Genomic DNA, 14,951 nt, shown 5'->3' with positions numbered 1-14,951 from the left:
GGGGCTTGTGATGTACTACTTACCCATAGGATAGGAAATCTGCATGCAGACCATGCATCCTTCTGTCTTTGGGAGCACTCTCTCCTGTGAGAGTCACAGATACTATTAAATCATTACCTAGAGAAAGGAGTACTGCATAAATGTGAGTGATGGCCTATACTGTGCATACTGTGGCATGAGCTCCATGCCCTCATGGATGTCCACATCTTACCTTGTTCCTCTCCAGACTAGATGATAGAGCGAAAGTGGTGGCACTATATGCACTTGACTGTGGCTTACCCCTTTGACAACAGCTCTCACCAGTGGCAACAGAGGTTATGAGAAGTGTTTTTGGCATGCTGCCTAGGTGCACAGGAAAACCTCTCTCATACAAGCTGCCTGCAGAACATGTCCATCATGTTACATATATAAAGCATGCATTCTGTCAGGTCATCATGCATACCCCATAAAACACCTACCATCTCAGCAAAGACTGAGGTATTGTTAGCTTGTCCATCTGATGACCATGCGCATTTAGTGTTTTGTGGACATTGAAACAGCTAGCTTTGGGTGGTGGAATCAGTGGTGTCTACAGTCACTGGCATGATGCCCATCCCTGTCTTGCCTTTGGTCGGTGTAGTCTACAGCAAACAAGGGGAGTGTATCATCGCAGGGTAAGATATCCCTTCCCAGTTTGACCTGTCTGTGACTTATTGTCCTTTTTTGTCTTCTTGTCTGTGTCTAAATTGAGTTCCATAGGCAGAGAGGCCATGTCTACTAACTAGAGTGGGGATCTGCATGCCACATTGCCTGTACCCATCAATGATAATGTAACACCTAACCATGCCAAACTTCAAGTGGCATCACTAGCAGAGTCCAAGCCATCTCCAACATCAGATATTATTACATCCATCGTGATGAAACCTGATAAAACATCACAAGTGAAGACACAAAAGGAAATACCCACAATAAATAAGACTCGTCATCATTACTTTAATGCCAGTGAATGAATGACTAGTACTGCCCGTAGTGGTAGGACTAAATAAGAGCTACCATACCGTGTAGTAGTGGTTTTCTACTCTGAAGTCCTGATACTCCTATGAGGAGACGTGGTTGTGCAGTCATATGTGTACTTATTTATTTTTTTGTGTTTGTTTTATATTTGTTTATTTAATATTTATTTAAACCACACTATGCAACACAGTTATCCAGTATTTAGCTACATGTTCATGTAAAGACACACACACCTAGGCCATCTCCAGCAACTATTCATGGAGGTTAGTCAAGTTTTGCTCCAATATCCAGAACTCCACTGAGGCCTACTGAGGACTCAGTCCTCCCACATGCACAGGGCCAGGGAATTTCTCCATCTTTGATGATGGTCACTGCTATGCCAGGTAGATGGCACAAACTTTGGCAACTCTAATGAAACCAGTGGCCCAGCATCTCCCTTGCTTATTATTTCTGCCTTGGCCAACATCAGCATTTGTGTTATTCACCACATCCTGCCAGACATGATTACAAAATCGCTGCTCATATTTCTCATGGCCAAACATCCACTGACCATTTAGGTGCAGTGGGACTGCAGCAAGATCTCATTCTCTACAGGGCATAAATTGCATTTTCTTTGTTGGCATTTTTCTAGGCATCCTGGTATGTAAAGAAAATAAACATGTATGTCAGGATGACCACATTATTAGATATCATATAACATATATGTGTCTGTATGCGTGTGTGTGGTGTGTGTGTGTGTGTGTGTGTGTGTGTGTGTGTGTGTGTGTGTGTGTGTGTGTGTGTGTGTGTTTCCTGTGTGCTGCAGGTTGATATGTGCCCTTAATGTAGCTCTGTGGACTGTAACATACAGATCGATATACCCATGAACAGTTTTTGTATACCTGTAGTACTATGGTAAAGTACAGATGCCATGTCAAGCCTACAGATGATGGCAACAGACAACGGCTTGCATTAATACTGCACAATTATCTACCATTCATGTGATGAGTGAATGTGCCTAACCTTCCAGATGGCATGCTGTTGAAAGTCCAGGGTTGTAATCATAGACAACTGTCATGACTACATATTCAGAGAGGTAGGGCATGCCCAGAAACAGACAGAACCAATTTAATGACAGAAGTACTTCAGTGACATTGCAGATACCTCCTTAAGGAGGAGGAAGCAGTGCATTTCAGCTGCAGAGTACATTAAGCAGATAGACAGATAAGTATTCATGGCCTAGAGGTGTGTAATGTAAAATATACTGGCATTATCCTTTTTGTGGATGGTTTACATAACAACCTGTAAGTTAGCATCATTCAGCCAAACTACATATACATAAGCCATTAACACAAACTCTCCACCAGCTGCTGTTCACATATGCACTATTATAGATACTATATCTTATATTACTGGAAGTCCCCCTCCCCCCAAAAAAACTCATACACACATTGGCAATATAGCATAGATGTACATACCTTTCAACCTCTTAGAGCAAGACATCTGGACAAAGCCATAAATAAAAGTGGGATAAAGGTCTAAAAATAGGGATAATTTTTAAATATTGCTTTTACAAACTTAGAAAGTTGGTAGAATAACAGGTTTTGCATTAGCATAAGTTTTCTGGAGTCTGAAACTCGAATGTCTGTCATTATTTTCTAACTTCAGTCTTTAGTGCCTTGCCTCTAATTTGCCAGAAAACCACAATTTTCTGAAAAACAGACCAAAAATATGAGGCAAAAATCTGGACATTCTGTGAAAATCTGTGCGGTTGAGAGGTATGTAAATGTAATACAAAGTACAGGAGTGGGATTAGTCTGCTCAAGACCTAACTGTAATTTATATGATCTCATGCAACATATTCATGCACAGCTGACAACTGTATAATTGCATTACTACCATAGTTAAAGATGACAAAGCAACACGTTAACAAAATATATGCTGTGGAGTTTTAGTGCTGAAGTGGCCAAGGATTTGTCCTCTTCTGTGTCAAGGTAACCCCTTGCTGCTTGTGACAACTCATAGTACCCTACATAAATGCAGATCTAACTTAAAACATTGACAAACATTTCAATAAGCACATTAACTATGCAGTTTTAAGCAAACATTTTAGTAGGAGGAAGCAAATAAGTATAACTTTTGAAGTGCACACTTACCTCCTAAACTAGTAGTATGTTTGTAAACTAGTTCAAAATGCTGCAAGATTCTCTGTTTGTAATATTCTGAAAGGCAAAGGGGCTCATGGTTGCTGCTGGTGATTATATGGTGCAAATTCGTTTTTTTTAAGCATGGCAGTTATAGTAATTAAGCACCCCCTGTTCAATGTTACTGAATAGCTGTTTATACGTGTCACTTCTGTGGGTCAAGTCACATTAAGTAGCTCTCTCAGTTTCAAGCACTCATAAGTACACCTGCAAAGCAAAGTGTTCTGAGCATGTATGGGCAGGTAACACACACATCTCATACCATCTTTTATACCTTAACACCATTCTGCCTTGCCAAAATTTTCTAAACAGCATTATGGTCACACTATGACAGATCATATTAATAGTATACTCTATAGTGCATGGCATGTCCTGAGAAAGTAAGTGGATATGATCAGTTGAGGCCTACTACCTGGTGAAGGCCATGGCTTCCAAGGAGAGTGAGCATGGCAAGGCCCCCAGTGGTGCAGAAGGAAAGAAAATGTTCTCTTTAAATGTTACATATGGTCCATGGAGAGTAACTAAATGGAGACTCTTATGAGGGTCTCCAGTACAAAAGGTTACCTGGCACAGTCTTGCTAGACTAGTGTCTAATGTCACTAATATACCACCACTGTGGTGAGCAATGCATGCACTACTCAGTGACCTGAAGATGCCCTGTCCTAACTTTGTAGATGGTGTGAAGAAGACTTAAGAGTAAGGGCACATGAGGTGCATTGTAAGTATCTGTCTAGTTTGCACAAATATCGGTTGCCTGATTAATAAGTGTTTATTGTAGGCATATAACTTAATGATCTATTTTGTATTATAGATTGGGACACTGTAGAAGACTCCTCTACTCGATAAAATGGATAGACTTTCTACGTACAGGAGAGCATATAATTTCTTTTCATTTAGTAATAATAATTACCTTCAGAGTATCTTACAGTATTTGCTGTCTGTCAGCAGGATGCATGAGTATGGCAATGTACAGATAATACTACCTGTTTCATAGTATACAAGATACATATATATATATATATATATATATATATATATATATATATATATATATATACCACATTTTGTGGTAGACTGAGTCATATAGGTTATCTTTATGTTTGACCTTTGCATTTTTTTTTTTTTGCTGCATACATGGTAAACTTAGACAAGAGGTAAACAACATCTCCAAGGTATAACTGCTGTCTATAGGCAAACCATCAGTCTTTTGTACTACAAGTTACATAACACGCCTGCACACATCATGACTGCTACTTATGTCACCCCAGTTAGTTGGAGTACACTGATTCATAGCTTTACTGCTGTAGTAGTATGTAGCCAGTTGACAGTCTGCTTCATATATTATATATCTGTATCTTAAGCATATGTTTACTTCTTTTGTTCTCCCCTACATTCCTTCTTTCATTAAGAACTATTTTCTGCTTGTTATTTTCTTTCTGTTTATGTCTGAAGTTTGTACAGCACAGTCAGTGGCACCCTTAAAGTCTCCAGTCCCCCTTCAGGCCCAACCATCCCCCTGTGTGTACCCCACCTGATTTCCAGCCTGCCTCCCCACCAGTAGATGCAGTGGGGGTCATACAGGAAGCCACCTTTCCTGCCTTTGGTGGTGCTTCACCAGCTGGGGAGTGCCATTATTCATTATATTGACTATGGCAGGAAGTGGGTGGAGCTAGTAGGGAATCTGATAGGTTGGCATCTGTAAGTCCACACCAGTCACCTAGAAGTAGTCCTTCTATGGCTAGCAGAGTTGCATCACTGCCTGTCCCTGCCATGATCACCTCTAGTGAGGTGCAAAGAGAGGGCAGTCAGGGGGCTGTTTGACTTCTCTTTAAAGGGTATTGCACAGGCAGTGTGATACAGGAGCCCATACATGGGTATATCTTCATCCCAGTGTTCCCCTCCATTGTTTGTTAATGCCTTCCCTTGCTATTTAATCCTTCCCATAACCCATTTCCTCCCATTCCTTGTGAGTGTGTGTGTGTGTGTGTGTGTGTGTGTGTGTGTGTGTGTGTGTGTGTGTGTGTGTGTGTGCCTGTGAGTGTGTATGTGTGTGTGTGTATGTGTGTGTGTGTTTTTGTGTGTGTGTGTGTGTGTGTGTGTGTGTGTGTGTGTGTGTGTGTGTGTGTGTGTGTGTGTGTGTGTGTGTGTTTCTCTCTGAATCCACAGTTTCTCCAAATCTCGTCGTGTTAGCACTTCATCTGTCAGTCTTTGTTGACATTAACTTTTTTACCATACCTTTACTTTTCTCTACACTCTACCCCAGCTTCCTCAAAATAGTTTCCTCCCTCCTGGTCTCCACTCCCATTCTTATCTTTATTGCTTCCCTTGTGTATGCTCCTATGCTTGTTGCCTCATTTCTTCTACTGTCCAGTGCACCAATTTCTACTAATTTCTATAGTCATAAAACAAATTTAAACATTGTAATAGGCTCTTGAAGTGGCATGATTGTTGCCCATATCATTTCAAATTAGTGCATTTGTATGCATTGAGTCAGTGCATTCTTTGTACTCATCTGTTTTCCTCATCACACACTTGACCATGGATTTCCAATCTCTATCTCAGGTCTTTGTATGAACAGGGTTTCTAATTAGCAGCAATCCTGACTGCAAATTTCCAGCTAGTTAATTGATAGTTAACCTATGGTCACTTTGCCCTGCAACCAGTATATGTGGTAAATGGGTCTATGTTTGTCAACTGCCCGCATTATGCAGTGGCCAGAAATCAAACTGGAAAGATCAAAGTGCGCAACAAAAGCAAAGAAGTGAATAGGGAATCTATTGTGTGAGATTGTCAAACAGCAGAGACCATGAAAAAGTGGTGATTGAGGAATTGGCCCTTTCCCCACTGCAATCTCAGAATTGGGATTTGGGGTGTAGGAGGGACTTGACCCTTGTTAAAAGATATTTTGGTTTGTTTTTTGTTGTTTTGCTTTTTAGATTTTGATATTTTTGGCTGTATGTTTAGCTGGTCAGTCTGTTGCGGTTTTCATTATATGAACTACATCTGTGGCAAGCACATCATAATTGTGCTAAGCATGTTTCTGAATCCCAAGAATTGTATACGATTTTAACCCACTTTGTAAGATTAGTATTCCATGCTCCGAGTGCACATGAAAATGACTTCCTCTCAGTAGTGCACAATACACAAACACCACTGCAACTAAACACAGATCAGTCCCAAGTATATAAATTATGGGACTGAATCTTGTACATTGCTTGTGACTGTACTGACAGCCCTAACCTGCTGAGGTATTCCTCAGCTGTTAGAGATGAGTAGTACAGAAATACTAAATTTAAAAAAAAATTTGCGAGAAAAAAGTTTACTTTGCACAGGTGAAAACAAGCGGCTAGTAATGGAATACCCTGTGATGCAGTCTAATCCTGCTTCCACATTTACCTGGCAATCCATATCCATAGCTGTGATGCAACAATGCTCCAGCCAATGTGCTGCATTTTCTGCAGTGCATGCAGCACTGGTATATTATGCTCCAGCCAATGTGATGCATTTTATGCAGTGCATGCAGCACTGGTATATTATGCTCCAGCCAATGTGATGCATTTTCTGCAGTGCATGCAGCACTGGTATATTATGCTCCAGCCAATGTGCTGCATTTTCTGCAATGCATGCAGCACTGGTATATTATACTAATATGTCCTGCTCCTTTCTCATGACAACAGGGGGCAAAACCATTATAAAGCATTCCTTTCCATGACTGTGAACAAGGAAGCTGACGGTCTTTGAAAACAGAAGAATAAAGCAACTCTGTGTATCATTGACATACTATATAATTGTTATGAAAATACATTAATTTTCCTCATAAAGAATATCCTTTGAAGTCACCAAGGAAGGATTGAACCTACTAAACAGCTCTGAAATAGTGGCAATTCCTGCTTCTGGAACACAGACAGACTTTTGGTCAGAAAGCAGACCAAAATAATATTCCAGCTCTAACATCTGAACAACAAGACTTGTAGTCAAGAACATAATGTGAGTGTGCAAACAATTAGCAGGAAAACAATCTGTAGTCCCTTAAAGGGAATGTGCATGATGCTGCCTATTCACTGTCCTATTTTCTATTAGAGTGGTTCAGTTTCACAACTTACACAGCAAATGGGCAATATAATGTATAATCCTTATAAAGATTTGAACACACCATTTATAAATACTGGGATCAAGTTACAGACAAGGCAGATATGAGAACTTGGAATACCAATGACCCCATAGTAGAATATTGTCTATAAAAGCCATGATTTCAGTTTTATCACCATAAAACTTGATTTATCTAATGTGAGAATAATTAGGATTGGCTTTAGAAAGTAGTTTCAAAGATATGTTAATGAAATATGACTAGATGGGACAGCCTTGACTCATGGAAGAAATGAGATGGCTTGTGAGTGACACCAATATATAATATATATAGACCGAGGCAACTTCATGTAAGTTGGAAATTATGTTTATAAAATAACTTAGACAAGTTATATGATCATAGAAAGCTAATGAAGAAAGGAAAATGAGCAAGGTCAAATGATTTTTGGAAGCCACAAGATCAAGGCTACTTTGTTATAGGGTAATTGGTTATAATATGCAACAACTTCTGAAGTTTTGTTTTTATCCTGAGTCAAATAATGCCACATGAAAACAAAGTAAAAGCTAGAGATTAATCCCAAGAAATGCATATTATTAACACATATTGCCATAAATGTCTTAGCATCAATATTTTTAAGAGGATAGACCTATTATTTTTAACAGAAGCAGGATATGAAATCAGTTTTTGAATATATTGATTGCAGACGAAATCACAAAAAATAAAATTTTGTCATAAGGTTATACAGGATAACAAGAACTACACCCAAGTTCTGTTTAAATTTAAGGTAGACAAAGGTACTAAACTCATCTCAGCTTGGTGCTTTAGCAGGGTTATATTTATTATTTGCATCTAGTACCATATCAAGGGTTTTATTCTAACATGTGTGACCATTAATTTTATCAACAACATTCACACTACTACACTTTTGTCAGCTTTTTGTAATTTCAGGGTTTCGTACTGACTGAACAGGTAGTTTTACATACATTGGTGAAGAGAGAGGAGTGCGAGTTACAGATCAGGAGGAACTTGATTTTTTGTTTTATTTTTGAATTATAAGTTTATATGGTTAGCCAGTTTAAGACTATGCATAAGTAGTTTAGACAGAGTTTAGACTTAGAAAGGAGTATTTTCTTTTCAGGAAATGAAAATTGTACAGAATGTATAGATGTTAATTTTGCTTAAACAATCTTTTCAACCTTGTTAACCCATAATGCTGTTAGATTTTCCCATCCAGCAATTTAATAGTATCTCCAATATCCACCATTTCCTTCTTCCTGGTTTTATTTTAGAAAGATAAAAATCTAAGTTCCCCTCATGTAATTTTTGTCAGTACTGTTTTGTTTTTTCCAACACTGGTTGATACATCCTTCAGTTTGTGTGACCTGATCATTGTTAAGGAACACGCAGTTTAAATGCATGTCATGGTTACAGATATGATGTGGGTTTGATATAATAAGGAGAAATACTAAAGAATAATCTAAAAAGGCTCTTGGATAAGTCCTAATTTCCTGTATTCAGGTTTTAGCTGGAGAGAAATGAAAAGGACATATTTTGTATACAGTGAAATAATATGAAAATTCTTTGTTATTTGGAAATTTGACCCTAAATAGATTACATATGTTAGAAGCAACCACAATTTCTTTCAGAGTCATTGGGCCTAATAAATCTTGATTTGACTTAGCATTAAATTTGTCTAGTCTAATTTTAACAGTCACATTCTTATAGGTTCATAGGTTCATAGGTTCATACTAGGCTATCTGCCCGAGGGCATTTACAAGCCTAGCCCATCGTTTTGTGGCTTACGCCACCCCTTTAGTATGGGGAACTATACCCATTATTTTGCTGTGCCTCTGTCGAGCAGTGACACTGAGGTAATCCCTGGGGTATATCTGCGATCTCCCATCCATTGGTCAAGATTTCTCTTGAACAAGGCCAGCGAGGTGCTCTGCCTCACATATACCGGGATTTTGTTCCACAGCATAGGGAGTCTTTGGGTGATGAATCTATCCCTCCAGCACGTCCTATTAATAGCCGTGTCGAGGTTTAAGTCTCCCGCCCTTGTGGCTCTGATGGATCTAGATTTTTGAGGTGAAGCATATTCATCAAATCTGGGTTTGACATGGCCTTGTATGTTAGGCAAAGGTCACCTCTGAGCAAGCGGTAAGCGACTGAATAGAGCTGGAGTTCTTTCAGTCGGGCAGCATAGGACAGATTTTTGAGACCCTTTATCCTTTTGGTGAGGAACTTTTGTGGCCTCTCCAGCTGCTGCAAGTGTCGGGTCAGATACATCCCGAATGGGGCATTGTACTCAATCATTGGTCTGATGAGTGATGAGTAGAGGGAGACAATGACCTCCCTTGATCTAGATGAGAATCCCTTCATGATAAGGTGGGCAATGTAGAAGGTCTTCCTAACTACTTTAGCTACATGGGTGTCGAATGACAGACTACTATCAACCTGGGTCCCCAGGTCCCTGATAACTTCTTCTGTGCTCAGTGGATTGCCACCTATTTGGTAGCTAGGGGTAACCTTGTTTTTCCCGAAGGGTATGACTATGCATTTTTTGGCATTTAACTTTAGGCCATGGCTCTGGCACCAGTTATCCATTTCTGTGAGACCCTTCTGAAGGATATCTGTGTCAGATGTGTTTTCTACTATGGCCCCAGTTTGCAGTCATCTGCAAACTTTGTCAGCCATAACCCTCCTGTGTTTGCTTGTACTTGGAGAAGTAGATGCCAAACAAGAGTGGGCCCAGGACTGAGCCCTGTGGGACACCACTTGTGACAGGCTTTGAGTCTGACATGGCGCCAGCAACTCTGACCCTGTGGGTTCTGTCACTCAGCCAGTTTGCAACCCATCTTGTGATGTATGGGTTAATATTTAAGCTGATGAGTTTTTCAATGATACCCGAGTGGGGTATTGTATCGAAGGCCTTCGCCAGATCGAGGTAGGCTGTATGGACTGCCTTTCCCTCATCAATGGCTTTGGTGACTGTTTCGAAAAAGTCAACCAAGTTTAAAAGGCATGATCTGCCTTTGACAAAGCCAAACTGGGTTGGATCCAAAGTCTGCAAATTCCTATGTCTTTATTTATGAGGTCCATTATGATCCTCTCCATGGCTTTGCAGATAAGGCTTGTCAAGCTAATGGGCCGGTAATTTCCAGGGTCGGTGGAGGTACCGCCTTTGTGAAGTGGGACCACAGTTGCAGTGCGCCACTCCCTGGGTACATATCCAGAGGTAAGACTTTGATTAAACAGCTGTCCTAGCTGTGGGTTTAATTCCTCATTGAGTTCGTGGAGCACACAGCCGGGGACACCATCAGGTCCCATGGATGCTGTGTTTTTTGCTTTGGAGAGAGCAGTTCTCACTTGGGCGTTGGAGATGTTTAGGGGGCTGCAATCATTTGGTATAGATATCTCTCCTTTTGGGGGGGAGGGGGGGGAGTTTACACTGAACCTGTCAGCCAGTATGTTGGCAATGTCCGTAGGATCAGTAATCTTCACATCATTTTGAACTAGTTCTGAGCATATCTGGGAGTTTCCTCCCAGGTTTCTAACATAGCTAAAGAAGGCCTTATGATTGTCTTTTGAGTCTTTAGCTATTTTTCTCTCAAAATTTGCTTTGGATGATTTTATGAGAGCTCTTAGTTTTTTACTTATAGTGATCAAGGGTGTCTTACCTTTTAAGGATTTTGCTCTATCTTGTAGTAGCTTCCTCCTTTTGTTGTAGAGTTTGTTTATGGCTGGGGTCCACCAGACTGGACGCTTGCCTTTGGTACAAAGAGTCTTTGTTTTGCTTGGGATTGCCTTATCCATGCAGTCCTGCAGGTGCTGGTAGAAGGCATATGTAAGTGATTCAGCGGCATGTGTACTGTTTTCCATGGCTCGGGGCCTTAAAGGAGACCACACTAGTCTTTAGAAGTGTGAAGTCGGCTTTCGAGAAGTTCTTTACTGTGGTCTTTTTTATTTCAGGTGGGGGTGGGATGAGGACCTCCAGCGAGATTAGTTTGTGATCTGATCTCACCAGTGAGGGGTATACTTCCGGTGTTGAACATTGTGCTCCCATGTTCGTGATGATGAGGTCAAGTATGTTATCTCCTCTTGTGGGGATGGTAACTAGTTGTTCCATGGCATTTGAGTTTATGAATTCCAGGAACTTTTGGGCTAGGGTGTTTGGGCTTGAGTAGTGTTCCCAGTCTATATTAGGGTAATTGAAGTCACCTAGTATGATGGTGTTTGGTGATACATTTATCCCCTCTAGTGTTTTCAGGAAGGCCATGTGAGGTTCCTGAGTTGTGAGGGTGGCCTGTAACATGCTACAATTTGCAGAGCAGTCTTGCCTATGGTTAATTGCACCTGGATGGTCTCCGATGCATCGTGCGTTGCAACCAGTCTTGAGGTGTGGGTGTCCTTGATGAATATGGATACCCCCCCTCCTTTCTTGGTATTGTCCGGATTTTGGGGCCGGAACGCATGATATGAGGTAAAACCTGATAGTGCTGGGGTGCTCTCAGGAGCCTTGAACCAGGTTTCTGTCACAGCACAGACATCGATGTTCTCCATACTGAGAAGGGCCTCGAGTGCGTGCATTTTGAGATTCAGACTTCTGGCATTGAGCAGCATTACCCTTAGTTTTTTTCCTTTTTGGTGTTCTAGGGTGGTAGGTTTAGAATTTGAGCCTTGCCTAAAAAAGGCACTATGGGGGTGGCAAGAGCCTTTGCCAATATCCGGAATCCCAGGGGTGACAGGTGCAAGCCGTCAAAATATACATCTTCAATCTGTTAAGCTCTTGCAGCGATGAGAATCAAACCCTGCACCTTGTGCTTGAAAGGCATATATCTTAACCACTGTACCATTAGTAGTTCCTAATGTTGTGTGAACTCTTTGGAGGGACATGGGGCATATAGCAAAGCAATAAAATTAACCTGCGAATCTAACTGGACTTACATGCAACAAAATTGAATCTGCCCTCCTGGTTATTAGAAAATAGCCACCCATATATAAATAGAGAGACTTTCTCCCTATTTCTGCTATACTTAATTAGCTGCCACTGTTGTCAGAGACAAAATGTCTTGCTACTTTTCTCTTATACATATTGTATGTATGGGCCTCCTAAATGTAAGTTACACTGACTTTAGAATTACTTGATAATAGAACAGTTTCTGTTTACTTCATACTTAAAAAACATTAAGTCACTATACAAATATGACACTTACTATTAACCATTCATCTAATAGCTATAAAATGATACATCGAAATTCAAGTGTGATGGGGAGACAAAGTCAGAAACAGAAGAAAGACTGAAAGAGAAACATTATAAGGGAAGAAAGACATCAACAATCATGTACACTGCATGGAACTCTAAAAGCAGGATAAATTTTAAAGCAGCCACATATGATAAAATAGTGATACTTCTAAACCAAAAATATAAAAAAAATATATATTTACAGAAACCCTGTACCTAATCTTAAACCCCTATTAAAGTGGGACATCCGCAACACATATAAAGAGACTCAATAAAAAAAAATCGATCTACATATTCTTTACTTATTTATTTTAGTATGTTTACTGGGGTAGTACACTGATCATTATAGACCATTTGCAGGCACAGCCTGGGTGAAGAGATTCACGATAAAAGAAAATAGAACAAATTCTCAAACACAGCATAATCACAGAAGGTTAGTAATCTCATAGCAATTCTCAGAGACAAAAATATGATCCACCAATGTCTTGTTACTTTTCTTTTATATATATATATATATATATATATATATATATATATATATATATATATTTATATTTATATAGATATATATGTTAGCCTTTATATGTGTCTGCTAAAAATAAGTTGCATTGAATTTAGAATTACTTGATGAAAGGATAATTTCTGTTCAGGTTGTATTTAAAAAACATTGTCACTGTTATAAATATGATGCTCACCATTAACAATGCATCAAATAGCCATAAAATGTCGCTGACGATTATGTACAAAAATGTCTATTGAAAATCCACTACAAAAGTAATCAGCCCCTCAAATCCCATCTCTTCTCCTGCCACCAAACAGAGAAAGGTTGAATGCTGAATAATACGTATGAATATCATAACCCCTAAGTGCCCCTGAAATCATTCCATCCAATTTAGATTTAAGTGTTTGGAAGTGACAGGTTTAACTTTGAGTGAGACAAAGGCTGAGCATACAGATGTTTTTTTATAGTTGTCTCTGTAGATGAAACAATATGGATTGGAGTAATTAATGTGCCTAATAATTCCGAGATTTATGTTGAGAGTGTAAGAGAGTTAACTCTAGTACCCAGCATATTAGAAAACTATAACCTCAAAAACAAATGGAAAGAAACAGCATAATTATGTATGCCCCACCATAAGCTTAGGGAATATACTTAAGCTCACATATTTCAGATGTTTCCATCCAGCATTGATCCAAGGAATGGATGAGATCTCTAGGTGAAGGGACAAACATTCTTTAAGACCAGCTTGGCATTATATATGAATATTTTATCATTTTTCTTAATCAGAGATCCAAATAAGAACTAAATACAGAGTGTTCTTGGTTCAACAGTGGAAACCAGCTTTCCCTATGATTCCTTCTGCAAAGAGTTGCACTTCAACAAGTTTTAAATATTGTGGAACATACTTCAAAGAACATTCACCCTCTTGGGGGAGGGAGGATTCTCTACTCCAGCTAATATATACCAACTCTGTAGTCACATTACAGTGGAAAAGCAAAAAAGCAAACAGAAAAATCACTACAGTGCATCAACAGCTTGCACAATACAAGTGCACGTGAAGCTGATAAACTGTAATTAAAAGAAGTCTCAGAAAAGCTAATCAATGACTTTATGAGGGCATTGGCATGCCTAAAATAAGATAATAACATCTATAAGTGAATCCCTGAAATGTTAAAAAAGGAATTTTAACAATTTAGTTGTAGTAACCAAAAGGCAAATGAAACTTTAATGCAGAATACTGCTGAGTAGAAACATGATGCAGTGAACTTGTGAGTCTCGTGGAAATTTGAGGAAGCTGCAATCTGAATTGAATTTAACAATTCCAAGAGAATTCCAAAACACATTGAGTAAAGAAATGTTTGAGAGAAATCAACATTTTTTAGTTTTACAATGTCCCTTAATGTGTTATTCTATGAGCTCAGAAATCAGGATTTCCACCATTGTCTGGATTTGCTAAACCTTTACTCAATTGGGTGTAGACAAATGAGATAATTTTTTTATTGTTTTCAAAAGTAATATTAATGAGGTAATTTACAAATTAATATCATATGATTATTTTTTTAAAACTCAAAATCTAACTCTTTCAATCTAAGAGCATGATGGCAAACTGTTTTTTCTTTTTTTTTTAATTAAGATTTTGTGTTTAAATTTCCTCTAGGCTTCAAATACATCCTCTGAAACAGATGATACAGAAAGAAGCTCATAGGACAGGCATCATTCTCATAAGCCCAAATCAAAGAGTATAGCTGAATCCATTAAACTGGAGTCAGTCAAAAAGACATCTACCAGATTATGTCACCCTGGCTCTATGAATAAGTAGTGACCTCTCAAATAATGACTTGAGAGATCAAACAGGGTAATAGATCATTAATAGTTGTTTTAAGTAGATTAAAACTAAATTGTACATGATTCTAATGGTAAAAAACAAAAATTTTAAAAACA

Source organism: Protopterus annectens, chromosome 1.part0 (assembly GCF_019279795.1).
Source record: "Protopterus annectens isolate FY-2018-M chromosome 1.part0, PAN1.0, whole genome shotgun sequence".
NCBI lineage: Eukaryota > Metazoa > Chordata > Ceratodontiformes > Protopteridae > Protopterus > Protopterus annectens.
The sequence above is the reverse complement of the archived record's forward strand: the minus strand, read 5'-3'. Positions refer to the sequence as shown.